This window comes from Sus scrofa, chromosome 2, assembly GCF_000003025.6.
Source record: "Sus scrofa isolate TJ Tabasco breed Duroc chromosome 2, Sscrofa11.1, whole genome shotgun sequence".
Taxonomy (NCBI): Eukaryota; Metazoa; Chordata; class Mammalia; order Artiodactyla; family Suidae; genus Sus; species Sus scrofa.
In genome coordinates, this window is record NC_010444.4 from 117,438,136 (window position 1) to 117,458,388 (window position 20,253).

Here is a 20,253-nt window from a genome sequence, read left to right on the forward strand (position 1 = left end):
TTTTCTTTGGGACCTTTTACCTAGCAAAGGGAAATGGTGGTAACCTTGTTAATTGCAAGAAGCATTAGGTAGGTCACAGAGTCAGGTGTATGTTTGTTTAAAGTCATCTGTCTTCCTTTGTTGACACCCTTTTCTCTCTGGATTGAAGCTGATGTTTATTTTCATTCTGTAAAAAAATGTGTTAATATGTGGCAGCCTGGTGAGATTTTCTCTAAAAAGTTAATGTTTTCACTCTTTCTGGGAGTGTTTAGCATTCCATGCATAGCTACCAAAATTAAAAAAGCAAGCAAGGCCAAAGGCATATTGTAGTTTCAAGTTAAATATCCTAGCTTTAGAGAGTTACATAAATGACAGCTTTTCCCCCTTTCCTTTTTTATTCAACAGGAATTTATTGAGCACCTCTTTGGTGTAAGACCTGTGATATTGTAATTTATAATAAATCAACTTTTGGCCTTCCTCTGCATTTCTGACACTGAGCTCCTAAAATACTTGAAGTTTCTGAAGTGATAAAAGTTGTGAATGGAGCATCTTTTGTTATTCATAACCAGCCCCTTTTAACTACACCTAAGTTTATGTTAATAAGGTAACTTCTAGAAAGCACCAAATGAGCTGTGGGGGTGGGGGTGGGGCTAGTTGCTAAGGGAACTAACCTCGAGTAGAGGGTTGGACAGAACAGTCCCACCCTGATTTCTGGGGAGGGGAGAGGCACTGGAGGTTGAATCAGTCACCAGTGATCAATTGATCAGTCATTAATCATGCTCATGAAATGAAGCTTCCATAAAACCCCAGAAAGGACGGGGTCCAAGGGGTTGCTGAACACGGGGATCTAGATGGAGAAGGAGTGGCATGTCAGAGCCTTGCAGGTATGTGCCCCTTTCTTTGTACCGTGCCTTGTGCATCTCTTCATGGTTGTTCCAGAATTATATCCTTTTATATATAATAAACAGGCAATTTGTAAGTAACTGTCTGAGTTCTGCTAGCTGCTTCAGCAAACTAATTGAACCTAAGGGGTGTCATGGGAACCTCTGCTCTATATAGCCTGTTGGTCAGAAGCACAGGTGGCAGCCTGGACTTGTAGCAGATATCTAAACTGGGGGCAGTCTTGGGGGGCAGAGCTCTTAACATGTGGGGTCCAACACTATCTCTAGGTAGGTAGTCAGAATAGAGTTAAATTGTAGGATACACAGTCAGTGTCTGCTGAGACTGAAGAGTTGCTTGACGGTGTTAGAAAAAACACCCAGTGCGGACCCTATTCCATGGAACTTAGGAAATGAAAAAACTTGGCCCCTGGTCTAGAGGAACTTTATTATATAAAAGGGATACAGTGGTTATTTTGCATTTACTAAATGCCAATCACTGTGCTGAGCACTTTCTAGAAATTACCTAATGTAATCTGCGTATCTACCATATAATAAGCAGTAGGTAATATCACCATTTTACAGATGAGAAAACTGAGACCCACAGGAATTTAATAACTTGTCCCAGACAGCACAGTGTGTAAATTGGCAGAGCTGAGAGGCACATTCAGGTTTGTATGACTGGTATGCTAAACCATTTTGTAGGACTGGAGAGGTAAAAGATGGACTGAAATGTGGGCAGCACGTGTCAGGTGTCATGGAGCCGAGCCCTGAATGAGTTGTAAGCATGTGGAAGGATGGTTTGTTGTGGTTAAAAGTAATCCATGATGCTGTTGTGAAGGAAGTGGATTTTGAAGGACTGGTGGATTAGAATGAAAGGTTTGCAACTGGGTATGCAACCCCTGGAGGAGATGCAGGAAGACTTTCTAAGGATGATGTGGGCCCAGGCAGTCTTGATAGTCAGTTTCCAGGTTCTCTTTCCTGGAAGGAGTCTGCCTGTGACATGGACTTACTGGAACTTCTCTTCAGCCTGCCCCTTCCCAGTGAACATTTTCCTATTTTGCAAAAGGAAGGCAGGCCTTTTTTTTCCCCATCCAGAATCTGTTATACTGCTTTGTCCTTAAACGTTCAACCTTCTGGGTTGGTGCTGGGAAAGTAAAATGACGTTAATTGTCAAGTGACACATCCTTGTATATCATTTTCTCATTTTTGCTTCCCAGGGACCCACTTGATATGCCACCTGGTAGAAAAGTCAAAATAATTTTGGATAATCTATCACTACTTATCAAGTTCCATGTCTACATGGAACACTGACAAGGTCTGTGGGACAGTGGTGATGTGTTTATAACAGAATAATTTATATAAATGTCTGCTTAATGTGTATAGGGCTTCTCAGTACAAAAATCTATCCAAATAAAAATAAGAATAGAATTGTTGCTAAACTGTTTTATTTTAGCACAGAATTGTATTCTCGAATGGATATAATCTGTGCAATCATTGGGAAAACAAAAATACCCTGTTCGTTCAGTAAGAATTACTTTTCAGTAAAAACTTTTTACATTTAGTAATTATCAACATTACTATAGTATAGTAATAATATACTATTAATAATTATAACTTGGTTCAGAAAAAATTTTTACCATGTAGATCTTTATGGTCATGGGAAGTAAAAGTTGTTTTTCTATATATTTTTTTGTCACAGAAGTAAGATAGAGTGAAGAATAAAAACTTGTAAGCATAAAACATTACTTTGAGATATATTTTCGCAGAGGAGATGGAATCGAATTACAATTGCAAGGAGAAAAAAAGAGTGCTATGAAATTTCCAACTGCTAAACTCATGTATTTTTTTATTTTGTTTATTTTTTTTATTATTATTTTTCTTTTTAGGGACACACCCACGGCATATGGAAGTTCCCAGGCTAGGGGTTGTATTGGAGATGTAGCCTACACCACAGCCATAGCAATACCAGGTTAGAGCTGCCTTTGCTCCCTACACTGCAACTTACAGCAACACCAGATCCTTTAACCCACTGAGCAAGGCCAGGAATCGAAGCTACATCCTCATGGATGCTAGTCAGATTCTTAACCTCCTGAGCCACAATGGGAACTCCCATGTATTTTTTTAAATGAATGACTACGGGTATCAAATTTCTGTGGCATTTTATTATATTGGATATTTAAGAGAGTCATGAAACAGTTACATTTTAAAATGTCAACTGCTACAAATGCCATCCTTGGGTACTATTTAAACTTTTGATGCAAAATGTTAGATATCATCTTGGAAATGTGCACTGAGGTACCTCTTTTTTCAAATTCTTTTACTTGTGTAAAATGTTTAAAGAGCACTGAGTTAAGGCCTCCTAGCTATGAGCTCAAATATAGAAGCAGAAAAAGCCAAAAAATTTTTCAATTTTGCTTTAGTAAAGAAGTGTTTTGGAGTTCCCATCATGGCGCAGTGGTCTGGGAACCTCCGTACACCTCAGGAGCTGCCCTAGAAAAGGCAAAACATTAAATAAAATAAAATAAATAAAAATAGCAAAAAAAAAGCATTTTCAAGTGAGCTTTACATACAATTGTATGTATTTTGTGTTTGTATATACTTTATGTACTACTATAGTTGCATCAAATAAAAGCTCTAAAGCAGTGGTCTAGTGCACTCCTCTGCAGCAGAACCAACCTTAGGTCAGATGTGAAACTGTCTACCTGCCCTAGACCAAATGAGCATAGATGTAGACTTGACAAAAAATGGCTAGAGAAAGTTTGCTCTGTGTTGCTCTAAATTGTGTGGCCCTATCGAGGTTGAGAGGAGCACAAGAGCAGTGCCAGGCTAGGTTGTGAGCACTTACTCAGTTCTCTTCCTTTAAACTGTGTCTTCATGTCATAGGAAAAACTTGGATCTAAGAGATTTGTCCCACCTCTTGATTCCAGCCAACCATTCACAGAAAGGTGTTGGCACTGGGGCCGGGAGGGCCAAGAGGAAAACTGGGCGTCCCTCTGCTGTTAGTGCATGTGGCAGCCCCTCCAGCACACACAGGTAAAGAGCACATGTTCTTCAGATAGCAAAGACCTTTTGTTCTACTCTGAGGGCCTAAAGGAATAAATAAGGCCCAGAAGGGCCTCTCTTGGATTTGAACCTGGCATTCTGACCCAGGAGGAAAGATGTTGGTGAGCACCTCTGTGTGTGTGCGCCTCTGTAGCTCCGGCCTTCCTCTCTCATGCTCCCAACTTGACCATTTTGGCCATGAGAGGGATCCAGGAGATTGCTGGCTCAGAAATTGGAAGCACATCAACCAGGGAAGGGATCTTTCATGCATAGACTTATTTTCCTAGCATCTTTCTCATCCACACCCACTCTTTATAATCCACCCTTCAGCTTTATAGCAGAATGCCTTGTTTGATCTTGCAGTTGACATGTAGCAGAATCAGTGTCCTAAAAGTCTGTATGTCTGTGGTAAAGAGGTAGCTGTATTTGAATGCCTGGGACTTTTGAATGCAAGAAACAGAAAAGCAGGGGGTCTGGCTGCCTCTTTGGAATGAATGGGCCGATGCCAGGCATTTGAACTTTAGAGAATTAGCCACTGGATGCTGAAACATGTTTATTTCCCAAATTGTATGTTTTGAAATTTAACTTTGTTTTACATAATTTAATGAGTATCTGTTCTATCACATGTAAAATTTCCATGATGGGGGGGGAAATACATACACACACACACACACATGGTTTCCTTGGCCATTTGATGGCCTTAACCTTAATTTGTGGTTTTAGAAAAATAGGTTTTATATCGCTAATTTGCTCTACCATCTGCCATTTTTTCCCCCCCAACAGTACCCAGTCTCAGTTTGGTGAAATCAAGGCAAAAGATTTGTACTATCAGTGTGAAAACTACAGTTAAAATGTATTTCCAGTTATTAGCTCATTCTTAATTCATGAATATCACATTTCTTCTCATAAGTCATTTTGGATTAGGTTATATAAAATCACCTCGTCTTTATTGAAACTTAAAACTCTCTTGTGTGTTTGTAATAGTTAAAATCTGTCCTGATTATTAGCGGCAAGCATTAGGTCCAGTTTTAAAAAAAGAGAAAAGAAAATGTGAATGAATGGGATAGAATTGAACCTAAAAGTTTACAAATGTATCACATTCGAGAGTTTTTAAAGCGAAATCATGTATATGGTACAATCTGTCTTTGTCCTTTTCCCTACATGACATATTGTCACTTGCTAAATATATATTTTTCACTTGGTGTCACCTATTCATCTCCGTGCCCACTCTGTAAATTCAGAGCGATGGCAACATTTAACTAACATCAAAGATTTAACTAAGGTTGACAGGTGTCAAATTGAGCTCTGAACTTTGTGCGACTCACAATACTGTTGAAATGTAGAGTGTTTTTGTAAGTGAATATCCACATGGATTCATCACCATATCTTGCAGTCCTGACATTGCAGGGATGACTTTTAAGAATCCATCCCAGATCAAGTAGCTAAAGAGATCCTGAGAAAGCTCATTCTGTTTCTGATAGCCACTCTTCCCAAACCCAAGTCAAGGGTCCCTGAAGATGAGGGCCGTCAATCATAAGCAAAGCCAAAGCACACAATAGCGTGGCAGTGGGGTGGTGCACACAGGCTGGAATCATTTACATATAGAATGTTAAAAAATGGACACACAAAACCATGGAGCATTGAACACTGGTGTTGCAGTGCTGCCTGACTGGTAGGGAATTGCATGGGCCTGTATTAAGCTATAGTATCTAACAGTCCAGAGACAAAAGTGATCATAGGTCACACAGTAGATTTGGCTTCTTAATAGAATAGAGCAGTCTCCTGATAAACATGTTCTTTCAAATGTGACCAGCCTCCTGAAATAAAGCCCTTTGACTTTTTATTGTTTTTAATTATTTATTTTGGCTGTACCTACAGCCTGGGATCAAATCCTCACCACAGTAGTGACAGTGCCAGATCCTTAACCTGCTGAGCCACCAAGGAATTCCATTCCTTTGTCTTTTTAATGTGAACAACATGTGAAGTGAATTGGATGTTTCAAATTCTAAAAGGTCTTGCTAGAATTAATATTTCTATAGCTGGAGTTCTTGTGGTTCAACTGGTTAAGGAACCAGCGTTCTCACTGCTGTGGCTCTGGTTACAGCTGTGGCGTGAGTTCACTCCCTGGCCAGGAACTTTTATATGCCTCAGGCACGGCCAAAAAATTTTTTTTATCTAAAATAAAATACAGGAGTTCCCATCGCGATGCAGTGGAAACGAATCTGACTAGGAACCATGAGGTTTCGGGTGTGATCCCTGGCCTTGCTCAGTGGGTTGAGGATCTGGCGTTGCCGAGATCTGTGGTGTAGGCACAGACATGGCTCTCATTTGGTGTTGCTGTGCCCTGGCGTAGGCCAGCAGCTGCAGCTGCAATTGGACCCCTAGTCTGGGAGCCTCCATGTGCCGCGCATGTAGCTCTAAAAGGACAAGAGACAAATATATATAAAAAATAAAAAAAATACAGATTGACTTAGGAGCCTTAATAACCATATGTTAGTAACTGACCTTTGTTATAAATAATCTGTGGCTATCATTTAAAAGAGTAGCATGCTGTGGCAGAAGGCTGCTTTGCAAGTGCTAAGGAGTCGCCCTGCCTTGTAGAATATGGTTATATAGTCTTCTTGTCTTGCATTTCCTATGCTACCACATCCATATTTTTTGTCTTAGTTTTGACACTTGTTAAACATAACATCATTATCCTGAATTTTCCCTTCTATTGAAAAAAAAGAGTAGAAACAGAAATATATCTGCTGTAATAATAGGCCTTCACTGAGCTCTTACCATGTGTAAGACACTGGGCTGGCCATCACTGGGGCACAGTGATGTGTCCTTCATCTTAGTGAGATCTGGAAACTTTATTCACTTTTGTTAATAATTTTAAAATGTAATAATTTTATTGTGTGCATTTTAAAATATTTTATAATATAAATACATGATAAATTCTAGATATTTTAGGTGGAAAACAACTGTTTGGCCTTATGTAAAACAAAGAGTTGCCCAAAAGGGAGTGATTTGTGTAGTGTAGGAAAATTGCCCTTAACGTTTTATTTCTTGACATGGGTAGTAGTTAAATAGCTGTTCACTTTATAATAATGTGATAGACTGTTAATCAGTGTGTTATCTTCTTTTCTAATGGTCTGTTATAATTTACAATGAAAAAGGAGTGGTGAAAAATGATATCTCCAGGAGTTCCCATTGTGGCTCAGTGGCTAACGAATCTGACTAGGAACCATGAGGTTGTGGGTTCGATCCCTGGTCTCACTCAGTGTGTTAAGGATCCGCATTGTGGTGAGCTGTGGTTAGGTCACAGACGTGGCTCAGATCCTGCATTGCTGTGGCCCTGGCGTAGGCCGGTAGCTACAGCTCCGATTAGACCCCTAGCCTGGGAATCTCCATATGCCGAGGGTGCGGCCCTAAAAAGACAAAAAAAGAAAGAAAGAAAGAAAGAAAAATGATTTCTCCGGCCTCAAAATACCCCCTGGAGCAGTGCCTGAAATTCTGTTGTTATCAGTTAATTACTCTAGTTAATATTTGGCTTCTTTTTCTCTTTAAAATGGAACGGTTCTATGGCCAGTTAATGCATGACGACATGAGCCCTTTAGTGTGGTTGGTTTGTCAGATCACCTCTTCTCTGTTGTCAAAGAATAGAAGGTAATGTTGGAGGTATGGTTCTGGAAGGTGGTTTGATGAGGGGAGGGAAAGTTGGGGGAAGGAAATCAGGTAGTGGTTAGTTAGTAAACCTAGGTAATACATGACCATCTCTCTTGTCTTTGTAGGTTTCCATAAGCAGTCTGTCACCTAGCTTTACTTAATTGCTTAGCTTTCTTCTCCATTGGTAGTATGATTTAAAAAAACAGACTCACTCATTTGACGTAATTAGGACAATGGTTAAAATACAGTGTTTTAAAAGTATAGTTATTACTATCAAGTGCACATTTAGTAACATAGAGCTAGTAGGTATTGCCTAATTATGGCTTTTTAAGAACCCTACACTCATGAATAGAAAAGAGCATATAAATTACTAAATGTATTATAAATTACTAAAATTCCTGAAGTATATATTACAGTAAATGTTAGGGTATGAATATTATATGGATACTTCAGAAGTGCTCCCAGGAAGTTAAGACTTATAAATAGCTTTTCTCTTTATTATCTGTTTTCCTGGTAAGGCTTTTTTTATACCCAGGTTTATCCAGGGCACATAGTAATAGAGGAGGAAAATAGATATAAACAGATTTTTTGGTTAGTAGTACAGTGTTCTGAGTAGAAAAAAAACATGAATTAAATTGTATTACTGGAGTTCCCGTCGTGGTGCAGCGGAAATGAATCCAACTAGGAGCCATGAGGTTGTGGGTTCAATCCCTGGCCTCCCTCAGTGGGTTAAGGGTCCGGCGTTGCCGTGAGCTGTGGTGTCGGTTGCAGACGTGGCTCAGATCTGGCGTTGCTGTGGCTCTGGCGTAGGCTGGTGGCTACGGCTCCAATTAGACCCCTAGCATGGGAATCTCCATATGCCGTGAGTGTGGCCCTAAAAGGACAAAAGACAAAAAATTAAAAAATTTAAAAAAAGTAAATAAATTGTATTGCTGACAATACCCTACCTACTTATGCTGTGTATATGAGAGTTATGTGACTGTTACGCTATTAAAATAGCCTTGTCAGTCAAATAGTTTATTGTTAAGAAGCCTGGCTATAGTGTTATATGAGTGTCTAAGGGAGATCTTGTATGTGATTTTTTTTCCCCCTTAAATTCTTTGGGAAAGCCATAGATCTAGTGTTGATCTCAAAAACTATGATTTAATTATCGTGAATAACCAAATGTTGATTTCTTTAGGAAAATACATATACCTACCTAGTTTGAAAATTTTTCTGTTTTAAAATAGTCCTCAGTTTTTGTTCTGTTTATTTATTTGTTGGAAGCTTTGGAAGGCAACAGGTTAAAGGGATCAAGCAGCCTCACTTTCCGCAACGGTATTAGACTGAGAAAAGACCACTCAGTCTAAAGAGATGAGACTTGAAGGAAACCCAGGGCTTCCTGGGTTTTGCACAGGGCTTCAGTTAACAGTGAGGTTCACATTCATTCAGTGCTTCTTCGACTCACTGGGCATTTAGGCTTTGGGTCCTGGTCATGCTCCCTCCTTCCCCCAGCCCTCGGAAACAGCCCTGAGTTTGGGAAGGTCCCTTCTAATAATACCAGCTGGAAACAAGACCACATTTAAACAAGATTTTTTTTTGCAACAACTAAAAATGTTGATGTTGGGGCATATCTACTGTTGGGAGCACAAATGAATTATCCCCTCCTGCCTCTGACTCAGGGCTATATCAAGTAGAGTTCCGCTTTTAAGAAGCAGCTCCATCTCAGATCTCTGCTTGCCCTGGTGATTTTTTTGCAAAGGGTTATGGCAAAATATACAGAGACTGGCCACTCCGATGTCAGATAGCACATCAGGTAGTTCAGGGGAGTTGTTGTGTCCCATTTAACATACCTAGTGAAATTTCTGTAGACCCCAGTGTTACAGTGTTTTCTGATGCCTGGATTCTGAAGTGTTGCTCCCACATGAGCTTACCTTTAATCTTTAATGCTCCATATCTTCAGATTCACCTTTTCATTTCAGGATTCCAAAATAGGAACAAAGTTCAGATATTGAATCCATGTCACATTTCTTGCAATAATGGTTTTTGAAGCTCTTATTTGGAACTCCTGTTTGCTTTCTGTGTCCAAGGTTTATTCATTAATGTCTGTCATTCCTGATGAGTAGCCACACCTGCCTCCAAATGTCCTGGAGGGAATTGCCAGCTTTGGGGTACTCACATGTTTCTCTTGCTGTCTTTCAGTGTTGGCTGCCCTTGAGAGAGCATTCTTATATGGCTGTTAAGTATCCTTCTCATTGGACATTCTTCTCACTTACCTTCTAAAAATTCGGTTTCTCCCAGTGGACTCTTAATTTAGACTGTCTTTTGAGGGTGAAATGCAGATGGTCATGGAAGGCCGCATATAGTGGTGGTTTGGAGCTAAGTCTCTGGAGCCTGACTGCTGGGTTTCAGAGCTGGCCCTCAACTCATGAGCTGTGGGACCTTGAACAAGTCCTGTTTTTCTTATCTTAAAAAAAAAAAAATGGGGACAGGAGTTCCCATTGTGGCTCAGTGGTAATGAACCCAACTAGTATCCATGAGGATGTAAGTTCGATCCCTGGTCTTGCTCAGTGGTTTAAGGATCCGGCATTGCCGTGAGTTGTGGTGTAAGTCGAAGATGTGGCTCGGATCCTCCGTTGCTATGGCTGTGGCTGTGGTGTAGGCCAGCAGCTACAGCTCCACTTCAACCCCTATCCTGGAAACTTCCATATGTTGCAGGTATGGCCGTAACAAGAACAGCAACAACCCAAAATGGGGATAGTATTAGTATCTACCTTATAGTATTTATTTTGAGGATTGTATGAGTAATTAGACCAAAAGTACTTGGGAGAACAACCAACGCATGGTAAGTGCTCAGTAAATATTAGCTCCTGTTAACATTACAAACTCACCTCACGACTCGAAAACCATTAGTCGCAGTGGGACTTGCGATTGAAGGGCTTGAACCAGGCTTTTCTGAGGAGGACACACCTTGGTACCTCATGGTTAATTGAACAAGGGTGTTGGGCATCCCCTCCCTGGTTTCCCCTGTACTTCCCAGAGTGAGGCTCATGCAGCTGGAGGGGGGAAGAGTTGTCATCAGGGGCCACATGGCTCCCCTCTGCAGGCTTCTCAGCCCCCATCCCAAGAGTGGGACCCAGACTTCTTGGATATGCCTCCCACTGCTCTGTATTTGGATCTCGATTCCAACATAGTGTCTGCTGGGGCTCCCTCTGCTGGTCCACATAGCATGTGTTCAAATCTGAGGAATAACAGCTTTAAAACTCAGTTTTAGACTTTTAGAGATGTTCACATTGAACACGTTTGAAAACTTAATGTGAGTGATACAAATCACATCTCTATTACTCTCTTTTTGCTGTTTGCTTTTTTTTTTTTTTTTTTGGCTTTTTAGGGCCGTACCCATGGCATATGGAAGTTCCCAGGCTAGGGGTCGAATCCGAGCTACGCCACAGCAACTCAGGATCCGAGCTGCCTCTGAGACCTACACCACAGCTCACAGCAACGCCAGATCCTTAGCCCACTGAGCGAGGCCAGGGATGGAATCCTCATCTTCATGGATGCTAGTTGGATTTGTTACCGCAGAGCCACAACAGGAACTCCCCCATTTGAATTTTGAGTTGGAATATTTTCACGTGTGAAATATCTGAGGAGGTTTGATTTAGAATGAAGATTGCCATGGCATGGCAAAAACCAGTAGCTTTTTCACAACATAGTTGTCAAGGACCAGTTGGAATGGCTTACATTCCTATAAAAGTCCCAAATATCTTAAATTCTTACTTTAGCAGTCTAAAGAATGTCCATGATGTGGGGACTTTGTTAACTCCTAGAATTTCAAAAAGTGCCATTTTATTTTGTTTATTTATTTTTCTTTTTTGGCTGTACCTGCATATGGAAGTTCCCTGGCCAGTGATCCGATCCAGGCCTGCCTATGCTACAGCTGCAGGAACACCAGATCCTTAACCACTGTGGCTCAGCAATGACCCGAGCCACTGCAGAGGCAACACTGGATCCTTAACTCACTGTGCCACAGTGGGAACCCCAAAAAGTGGTGCCAGTTTAAAATGCCATTCATGGGAGTTCCCTGGTGGTCTAGTGGTTAGGACCCTGAGCTTTCACTGCTGTGACCTGGGTTCAATCCCTGGTCTGGGAATTGAGATATCATTTCAAGCCACTGCATACTATGATAAAAAAATAAAAGAAGAATAAAATGCCATTCATTTTAAAGTGGTGCCATAGCCTAGACACCTTTGGATATTGTTATGTTGAAGGTTTAGTACATTTCAGAAAATAGCACATCAGATTTATTAGGCAATTCATTATGTATTTGAAATAATAGTGTGTCAATACAATGTGCTGTGATGTCCCTAAAGTTACATTAAAAATTTTTTTTTGCCTCTTTGGGTTGTTCTGACCGCTCTCTCCTTTCTTTTCTTCTTCACTGTCTCTTTTCCCCTTTGCTCCTAGGATCAAACAGCATAAATCGGGTAACTGCGAACATGGAAAATGGAGAAAATGAAGGAACAACTAAAATCATTGCACCTTCCCCAGTAAAAAGGTCAGTCACTTAACTGAAAGGACGCACCACTGTGTGCTGTCACAGAAATGCTTTTTCCTCTTGGCAAGGTTGAGAATCTTTTCACTCTGATCATTAACTAGTACTTGTGATCAAACTAGTCTGTGGACCAAAGATTACTTTAAAATGCCAGTGAAAGATGAAGCATCAGGACCCGCCCTCTCCTTTGAAGGAAATGCTCCTACTGTCAAAGCATGATGAAGTCGCAGATAGTCTGTGGTCTCCCTTCTTGGCAGCAGAATGAAAATGCCATGTGATTTTTTTAAATGGCATGGTATAATGGACTAACTCAGAGGGACCTGGGAGTTAAAGTAGATGATATTCATGTTTAATGCACTGCGTTCATTACAGCAGAGCACTGAACTGTGGCCTGGGAAGGAGCCGTTAGAGCATTTACGGGCGCAGGGTTTCAGAAGACAGTGATTGCATATGTATGAAGGGTCGTCATGGTTCTCTGCATCAATTTTCACGGCAGCAGTCCCCAGTGGAAAGACCTTCTCTTAACATATTACGTGGATTGTTTCCCTGAAAGATCGGCCTTGTTCTCTGTTAAGACACTGTTGCAGCATCATTTCTTCCTATCTCCAGTTACGTTCATGGAACAGCAGGCTAGACATACAATGAACAGATTTTATCGGCTCACTTTCTCTATGGAGATTGCTCCACATTCATTGTGGAGCAGTGCAAGCCGTCAGAGATAGGTGACCTCAAAAGACTTTTTAGATCATCCGCTCCATCTTTTGTTAGTAAATAATGGTCTTTTTTTTTTTTTTTTTTTTTTTTTTTTTGTCTTTTTGCCTTTTCTAAGGCTGCTCCCATGGCATAGGGAGGTTCCCAGGCTAGGGGTCTATTGCAGCCATAGCCGCCGGCCTACACCAGAGCCACAGCAATGCGGGATCCAAGCTGTGTCTGCGACCTACACACAGCTCATGGCAATTCCGGATCTGTAACCCACTGAGCGAGGCCAGGGATCGAACCTGCAACCTCATAGTTCCTAGTCAGATTCGTTAACCACTGAGCCATGACAGAAACTCCAGTAATGGTCAATTTTGATCCATTCACCTGGATTGTTGTTACTTAGAAGAATCTAGTTTATGATTTCTCAGCAAAATATTCTAAGTCGTGAGGTTCCTCGGAGTTGCACTGTTTCTCCCTGGTTTTGCCTACATTTTCTTTGGTTTAGTTACAGGACACCCCCTGTACAGATTCTTTCTGTGGAACACCAAATTCTTTGCCTTTATGTGCACTTTGGTTTAGTCAACTCCACAGCTATGTCTGGAGAGTCAGCTTAATCTGTATGTACAGGGTGTGCTTATGGTAAGTCCAATATAAGAACAGTAACCTTCCATGAAATTCAGGTCCCAAGCCTTTTTAGAATGTACAGAAGGAGTACAGTCCCCTTTGTAACTGCCTTCCTGCAGATAGAACTGATACCTGAAGGGCTGCCAAATGTTCCCACTCAAGCTGCAGATGAGAAGTTGCTCAGAGAGTGAATGCAATTAATTTGCCCCCTGGGATTTCCCTATTCTTTAACTTTCCTCTGCTCTCCCAATTCCCCTTCATTTCCCTATTGCATTTCTCAATCTCCCTTTTCTCTTTTGCTTTTTCTTTCTGATTTATTAAACACATACAAACTTTCTCCTGTTGTATTAAATATCTACCATATTAGTATTCTTCATTCCAAGAGTAAGCTTTTGCTTTGGAAATTCAATCTTGCAAATATTTTTAACTGTTATAAGAATAGCACATTGCTCATATGTGAATAAAACCTACCATCTACTAATGCCCTTGTCAAATACCTGATTTTTCAGGCTTACATTGTATTCACTGCTATAGGAATGTAGCATGCCAGGGTACAAGTTTATTTTCATTTTTTGAAGTGGCCTTGTCATTTTCTTTCTCCTCTTTGATGGCTCTTAAAAAGAACTCTGCTATGATCATATTCCAGGGCAGTTCTATAGAGGAGTCATAAAAAATCCAGGGTTCAAAGTGGCTTAGGAGTTAAGTAGCTCTATCTTTCCCTGAAGTGGCGATTGCCAGGGAAGTGAGAGGTGACACTCCTCCCCTCCTCCTCCCTGGTGACGGAAGGCTTCTGATGAGTCTCTTCCTCGTGTCTCTCATGTGCTCTAAAACAATTTAGGGGGGTTGAATAACAACTCAGTTATATTTACATTCTTAGGGAAGAAAGAGGATACTCAGTCAGGAAATAGCATTTGAAAGTCATTCTGATTTGGGAGGATGAAGCCAAGATATGGCGGAAGCCGGGGGTGGGGAAGGTCAGGTTGGGTAGCCTGAACCTGCCCAGAGCTGACCAGTCTGCCCAGATTCAGACCCATGTCCAAAGCCAGCAACTGCTCAAAAGAGGGAGCCAGCCCCATGAGCCCTGATACCCCACCTTTCCTTTCTCATCAGCTTCCTTTTCTTGGCTAGCATGTGGGTTACCCTTTTTTCCTATCCTGCAGGTGGACTCTGCAGAAAGTTTCTGAACTATTGATGATCTGGCTTTGGTTGACTGAAAGTAATAAAACTAGAAAGAAAGAAGGGGAAAAGAGACCCCCTCCCCAAAGTACTATTGGAAGCATGTATATTTTTTTTAGGTAGCCACTTTATGTACTTTCTGGACTGAGTCACAGGCATAAATAAACACACACATTTTAAAACATTTGTGAAGTCATTTTACTGAAAAGAGAAATAGGTAAATTAACTTCTTTTTATTTTCTAGTTAGTTTTCCTTACTTTTTTTTTTTTTTTTTAAATCAAGCTTTAAGAAAGCAAAGAATGAAAACAGCCCAGATACTCAGAGAAGCAAATCTCATGCTCCGTGGGAAGAAAATGGCCCCCAGAGGTAAAAAGAACCATTGTTTGTATAAAGGAGAACAGTATAAAAGGGGTTAGCAGTTCAGCTCATTAAACAAAGGAATCCAACTGCTTTGTGGCTGGTGAGGACTAACTGTGGACAAGGCAGGCGGATTCCTAAATCAGCATGACTGAGAACTTCTGAGGTAGAAATCAACAGGATATGTCCTAACGTGAAACTTTCTGTCCTGGAAGGACAGCAAGGAACACTTGTATATATATTGAGAAACTGCTCAAAAGGTCGTTAGGATGGTGTAGAGTAAGAGAATATATTTCTAAAAATGCTGAATAGTGTACTAATGATGATTTTCCCAGTTTCATAGTTCTTGTACAAACTTGAGACTATAGCTGGTGAATAGTGACAGAAGACCTCTATTCCTAGAAATATAGATATTCTTGGGGAGTACTTATATTCTTAGGGAAAAAGATGATACTTGGTCAGGAAATAGCGTTTAGTTTCTTTTGTTCACAACTGCCATAACCAGGGACAGACTTGCTGCATAACATACTGCTGGGAGTTCCCTGGTGGCTCAGTGGGTTAAGGAGCTGTGACACGGGTTTGACCTCTGGACTGAGAATGTCTGCATGTGGACACGGCCGAAAAAATAATAATAACTCATTGCTGTTTAATTATGGTGGTTCCAGGTTTGACCATCCAGTGGTTCAGATTCTAGCTTTACCTCTTTCCTAGCTAATTTAACTTGGCCACTTAATTAAACATGAAGTATTTCTGTTTTCTTTTCTTTTAAATGGGCCCAAGAGTTACACTGTGTGGGTTAGGGTTGATATGAACATAAGCTGAGATTGAGTATGAAGGCCTCAGCCCAGTCAGCACCTGGCAGGTGGCTGGTTCGTCATAAAAGCAAATTGTTATTATTGGCATCATTTGTGTATGTTCATTTGTTACTGCTGAAGGCCAGTGAGACAAACCCATTCCTACAAAATAAAGACCTTGATGGTTTGCTTTACCAGATCTTCCCTCCCTTTCCTTTCCTTAAATCTTATCAGAAAAGAGAGCCATGTGCCCACGATCCATTATTCCCCCAAAAGTAGCAGATGTGCAATTCTGTCTACTTCCCTGGATCCAGGTTAGGGTGTTGCTCCTCCAGTCCCTCTGTGGGTAACCGTGACCATTCCTCTTCCACTCTAGCGGACTCTACAACTCTCCCCATGACCGCACAAAGTCACCCAAGTTCCCCTACGCACGCCGTCGGAACCCTTCCTGTGGGAGCGACAATGACTCTGTGCAGCCCACGAGGAGGAGGTAAGCTGACCAGCCCTCACTTTTTAATCTTCAGCAGAAGCTCTGGATCCTGGGCACGTCTTTATCACAGGTTATTCTCATCATATAACTGTTTGTTTCCTCACAATAACGGAGGCCTTATGTTTTGCTTTGTGAGATAAAATAAGCTAGGGATCCTGAAGCATTTCTCTCAAACAGCCAGGGTTTCAGAGAATAGTTTCATAAAATATTAACAGGAGCTTGCTTTCTGTATTACAATGAAGACTACATGTCTAAAAATGTATACAATATATTTTAAGGATATATTACACAGTATGTATAATGTATAGTGTATGTAATGTGATTATATATATGAATCATCAGTGATTATATATTAATATATCAGAGCTCTAAATGTTTTAACCTGAGAAGATAATTTTATGTATAGAGATAAATCTCTTAGCTGAGGCTGGATGCTTTACTCTCAAGACTGCTGTTGTTTAAACTTGAGTAAAATCCCTTTCAAAGAAAAGAGAACATTAATCCTGTTACATTTCCAGCAGGTCACTTGTTTGTGTGATTATATTTGTGTGTGTGTGTGTATCTAATTTTTAAAAAATTCCAGCAGTTTTGGGCTCTGTCTGCAAAGCAGGCTGGGCAGTATGACAGGATCAAGAGAGGAAGACCTTGAAATAACTTACCAGTGAAATTCATTTAATTTCTACATGGGGACTGTCTTTTACTTTGGGTGCCGACATAAGTAGTATTTTATAGGTAACTTATAATTATGAGAAGTTCAGATCATGTTTTCAGATAACCATCAAATTCCTTTGATATACACGTGGATTTCGAAAGCAGAAGTCCGTCTCTTTTCTCTACCCTTGTTTGCACACAATTGCTGGTCCATCCCTATTTGCTTCCTTCTACTTCTGCTGGTTTCCCTAAGTCTTGATCCCCAGCTGTCTCCAGCCAGGTCCAACTCCACTGAAATCCTTTGATGGTTAAGAAAGGAAATGTCATTACCTTCACCTAACAGAACTGCGAATGGGGAGCCAGATTGTGACCAACAGTGATTAGATAGAATAATGGAAAAAAGTTGGCATTTACCATGTTCCAAGTACTGAGCAAATTACCTGCTATGTATTATCTCCTTTGATCCTGTTGATAACCCTGTGGAAATCGGCATATGTATCATTCAGTCACCAGGCTTTTCCAGCAACAGGGATTATTACAGAGCTTGGTGCACAAGTGTGAGCAGGACTGAAGGAAGAAAGGCAGAGGCTGTGATCTGGCTGCTGGTCCACCCTGGGCTGCAGGAGAGAGAGAGCAGAGATGTGGGCATTACCCAGAGAGCTGGCCAGGGCTTCTCTGAGCTGGCCCAGTGGGCCTATGCTCACTGCTGATGTGGCCATGGACACCACCACTCCCCCACCCCCTTTTTTTTTTTTTTTTTTTTTGGTCTTTTTAGGCATATGGAAGTTCCCAGACTAGGGATCAAATCAGAGCTGCAGCTGCCAGCCACAGCCACAGCCACAGCAATGCCAGATCTGAGCTGTATCTGCAACCTACACCACAGCTCATGGCAACACCAGATCCTTAACCCACTGAGTGAAGCCAGGGATTGGACTGTCATCCTCATGGATACTAGTCAGGTTTGTTACTGCTGAGCTTCTATGGGTACTCCTAAGAATGACTCTTGCTGCCCTGCTCAAAGTACTACTGCCATAGCTAGTGCTGTGGAACCCTCACTTAAAAAAAAAAAAAAAAAAAAGGTGTGCAACTGTGGTTGCCACACATGCTGCCAGAAACAAAAATCACTTCCCCTTTTCTCATGCCTTCAAGTCTCATCTGAGTGCCTAACTGGCAGAAGAATCCAGGAAAATGTAATTTTCAGGCTTCTAGTCTAGGCAGTACAGGGGAGATGATAGATGGGTATGGCTGGGGCTAAGGACCAATGGAAAATAGTTGGCCCAGGATTGTTATCTCACTTTTACAGATGAGAAAACTGAGGCTTGGGGAGAAAAGGGTAACTGTTCCTCCTGACACATCTGGAATTTGGATCTACGTCTATACATCTAAAAAAGGAAGGGATAATGAGTCATCATTTAAATAAGGCAGGAAAATAGATTTTCTGCCCTCCTTTCCTACCAGCAATTGGTTCAACCTGAGCAACACTTAAAACCAAGGCCACATCACCTGGGAAACACTTTAAAGTGCATTTGTGGGTATATGTGTGTTGAGGGGGTGTGGGTAGTGGGAATCACTAAATAGATTAAGAATTTGGCATGGTGTGATTATTGTTAAATAGATAAGTTTGTAAAGTTTTTCATCCTGAATTCTTCCCTAAATAAAATAATAATGAGTAGATGATCATTTTTATTTTAATGTATTTGGAAAGGAATTATAAAGTTTTTACATTATTTTTCAAAATTTACATTAAGATTTTCCAAACTCACTCCTTGAAATAGTTGGAGGCACACATTTTCCCAACCCAGACTTAGTGACTTTTATATTGAGATACTTTTTTTTTTGCTGGCTTCCTGTGAAATACAGAGAAGTAATTGTGGTAAGTGAATACAGGCTCCTTTCATTGGCACCATCCAGGGGAAACACTATTTTGATTTTATAAGAAAGAGAATCTTTTTGTCTGAGCACCAGGACCTTCTGTCTAGTTCTCTCTGGTACTTGAAAGGTCTCTTATTGGGGATATGTGTTCTGAGGAGACGAGACATTGCTGTGTGTTGGCATAAAGAGCTGGAGCTCATTCTTTGTTTCTTTCCACTCTAAATGCCCTGTAATTATCCCTGTCCTTCTCAATCTTGTTTTATCTTCACACATATTTGTCTTGTCCCTGGGCACAAATGCCTGCATAGCTGGATCAACTGTGACATTTAAAACCGAGATTTATCATCAGCATGGAAGAATCTCTAGGACTTAAATATAATAAATAGAATAATAAGAAATTCTATTTTGCAATGCATGGCCATAACAAAATCTCCTATTTTGCCAGTTGTTTGTCATTAGATAGATGAATCTATCAAATTCTGGTCAAGTCTGGAACACTGGTCATTAACCTTTTGGGTGATAAAACTCTGCCAGAGTTTTACAAACCAAAAATGACTGAACCAGGAATTCCCGTTGTGGCGCAGCAGAAACAAATCTAACTGGGAACCATGAGGTTGTGTTTTCGATCCCTGGCCTCTCTCAGTGGGTTAAGGATCTGGTGTTGCTGTGAGCTGTGGTGTAGGTCTCAGATGTGGCTTGGATCCCGAGTTGCTGTGGCAAAGGCCAGCAGGTGCAGCTCTGATTCGACCCCTAGCCTGGGAACTTCCATATGCCACAGCCCTAAAAAGAAAAAAAAAAAAAAAGAGGAAGATGATCTCTAATTTCAGATTCTGTGCCCTGTTAAAGTGTAGTTATATGTGTAGAATAAAGACATTTTCTAAAATTCCAGCTTCAAAAAAAGAAAAGAAAAGAAAAGAAAAAAGAAATAGTACACATCATGAAAGTTTACTCTGTCAACAATGGGAAGTTCCACCAAAACCAAGGCATGAGGCCATGAGACTTAGAAATATGGGATCCATCATACAAAGAAGCAAAAGGGATTCTCATGTGAAGGGAGTTAATCCAAGTGACATTTGTGCAGCAGTAATTGACAGCAGACTGTCCAGACGTAAGCAGTGGGGGGCAGAGGGCTCCAGGAGGGATATATGGAACTAGCAGATTATCTGAGGATTCGTCCATCTAGGGAGGAGTTTTGCAGCATTCTCAGTTTGGATGAAGGATTCGTGACAAGCACAGGGAAAACTAAGCAGCTGATAGGTATAGAGAAAAGTAGGCAGTTGTCATCAGAAAAAGTTAAACCTATAGAAGAATGGAATTGTGTTCCTGAAATACTATTTAGATCACCTGTGAACAATGGGTATACACTTGTGGTTATACTACACAAACAGTTGGTCTAAGGACAGAGACATAGCAATATCATGTTATTTGATACAACTCTGTTGGGAAAACAGAAGAACGAAAGTCATAATGATGGCATTAAAGAGCTATGTCTGTCCTGACTGCAG

At 40.8% G+C, this 20,253-nt stretch overlaps 1 long non-coding RNA gene across 5 annotated transcripts in view; it reads left to right on the forward strand.

The window, feature by feature from the left end:
* The window catches only part of EPB41L4A, a 266,512-nt gene that overhangs the window by 202,949 nt on the left and 43,310 nt on the right, over positions 1-20,253 (forward strand). For 4 of the 5 annotated variants that reach the window (XR_002342071.1, XR_002342067.1, XR_002342069.1 and 1 more), the window contains 3 exons: positions 11,997-12,087; positions 14,867-14,950; positions 16,112-16,225. This is a non-coding gene — a long non-coding RNA (erythrocyte membrane protein band 4.1 like 4A). The remainder of the gene's footprint in view (positions 1-11,996; positions 12,088-14,866; positions 14,951-16,111; positions 16,226-20,253) is intronic. The other variant, XR_002342070.1, reaches the window with a different exon arrangement.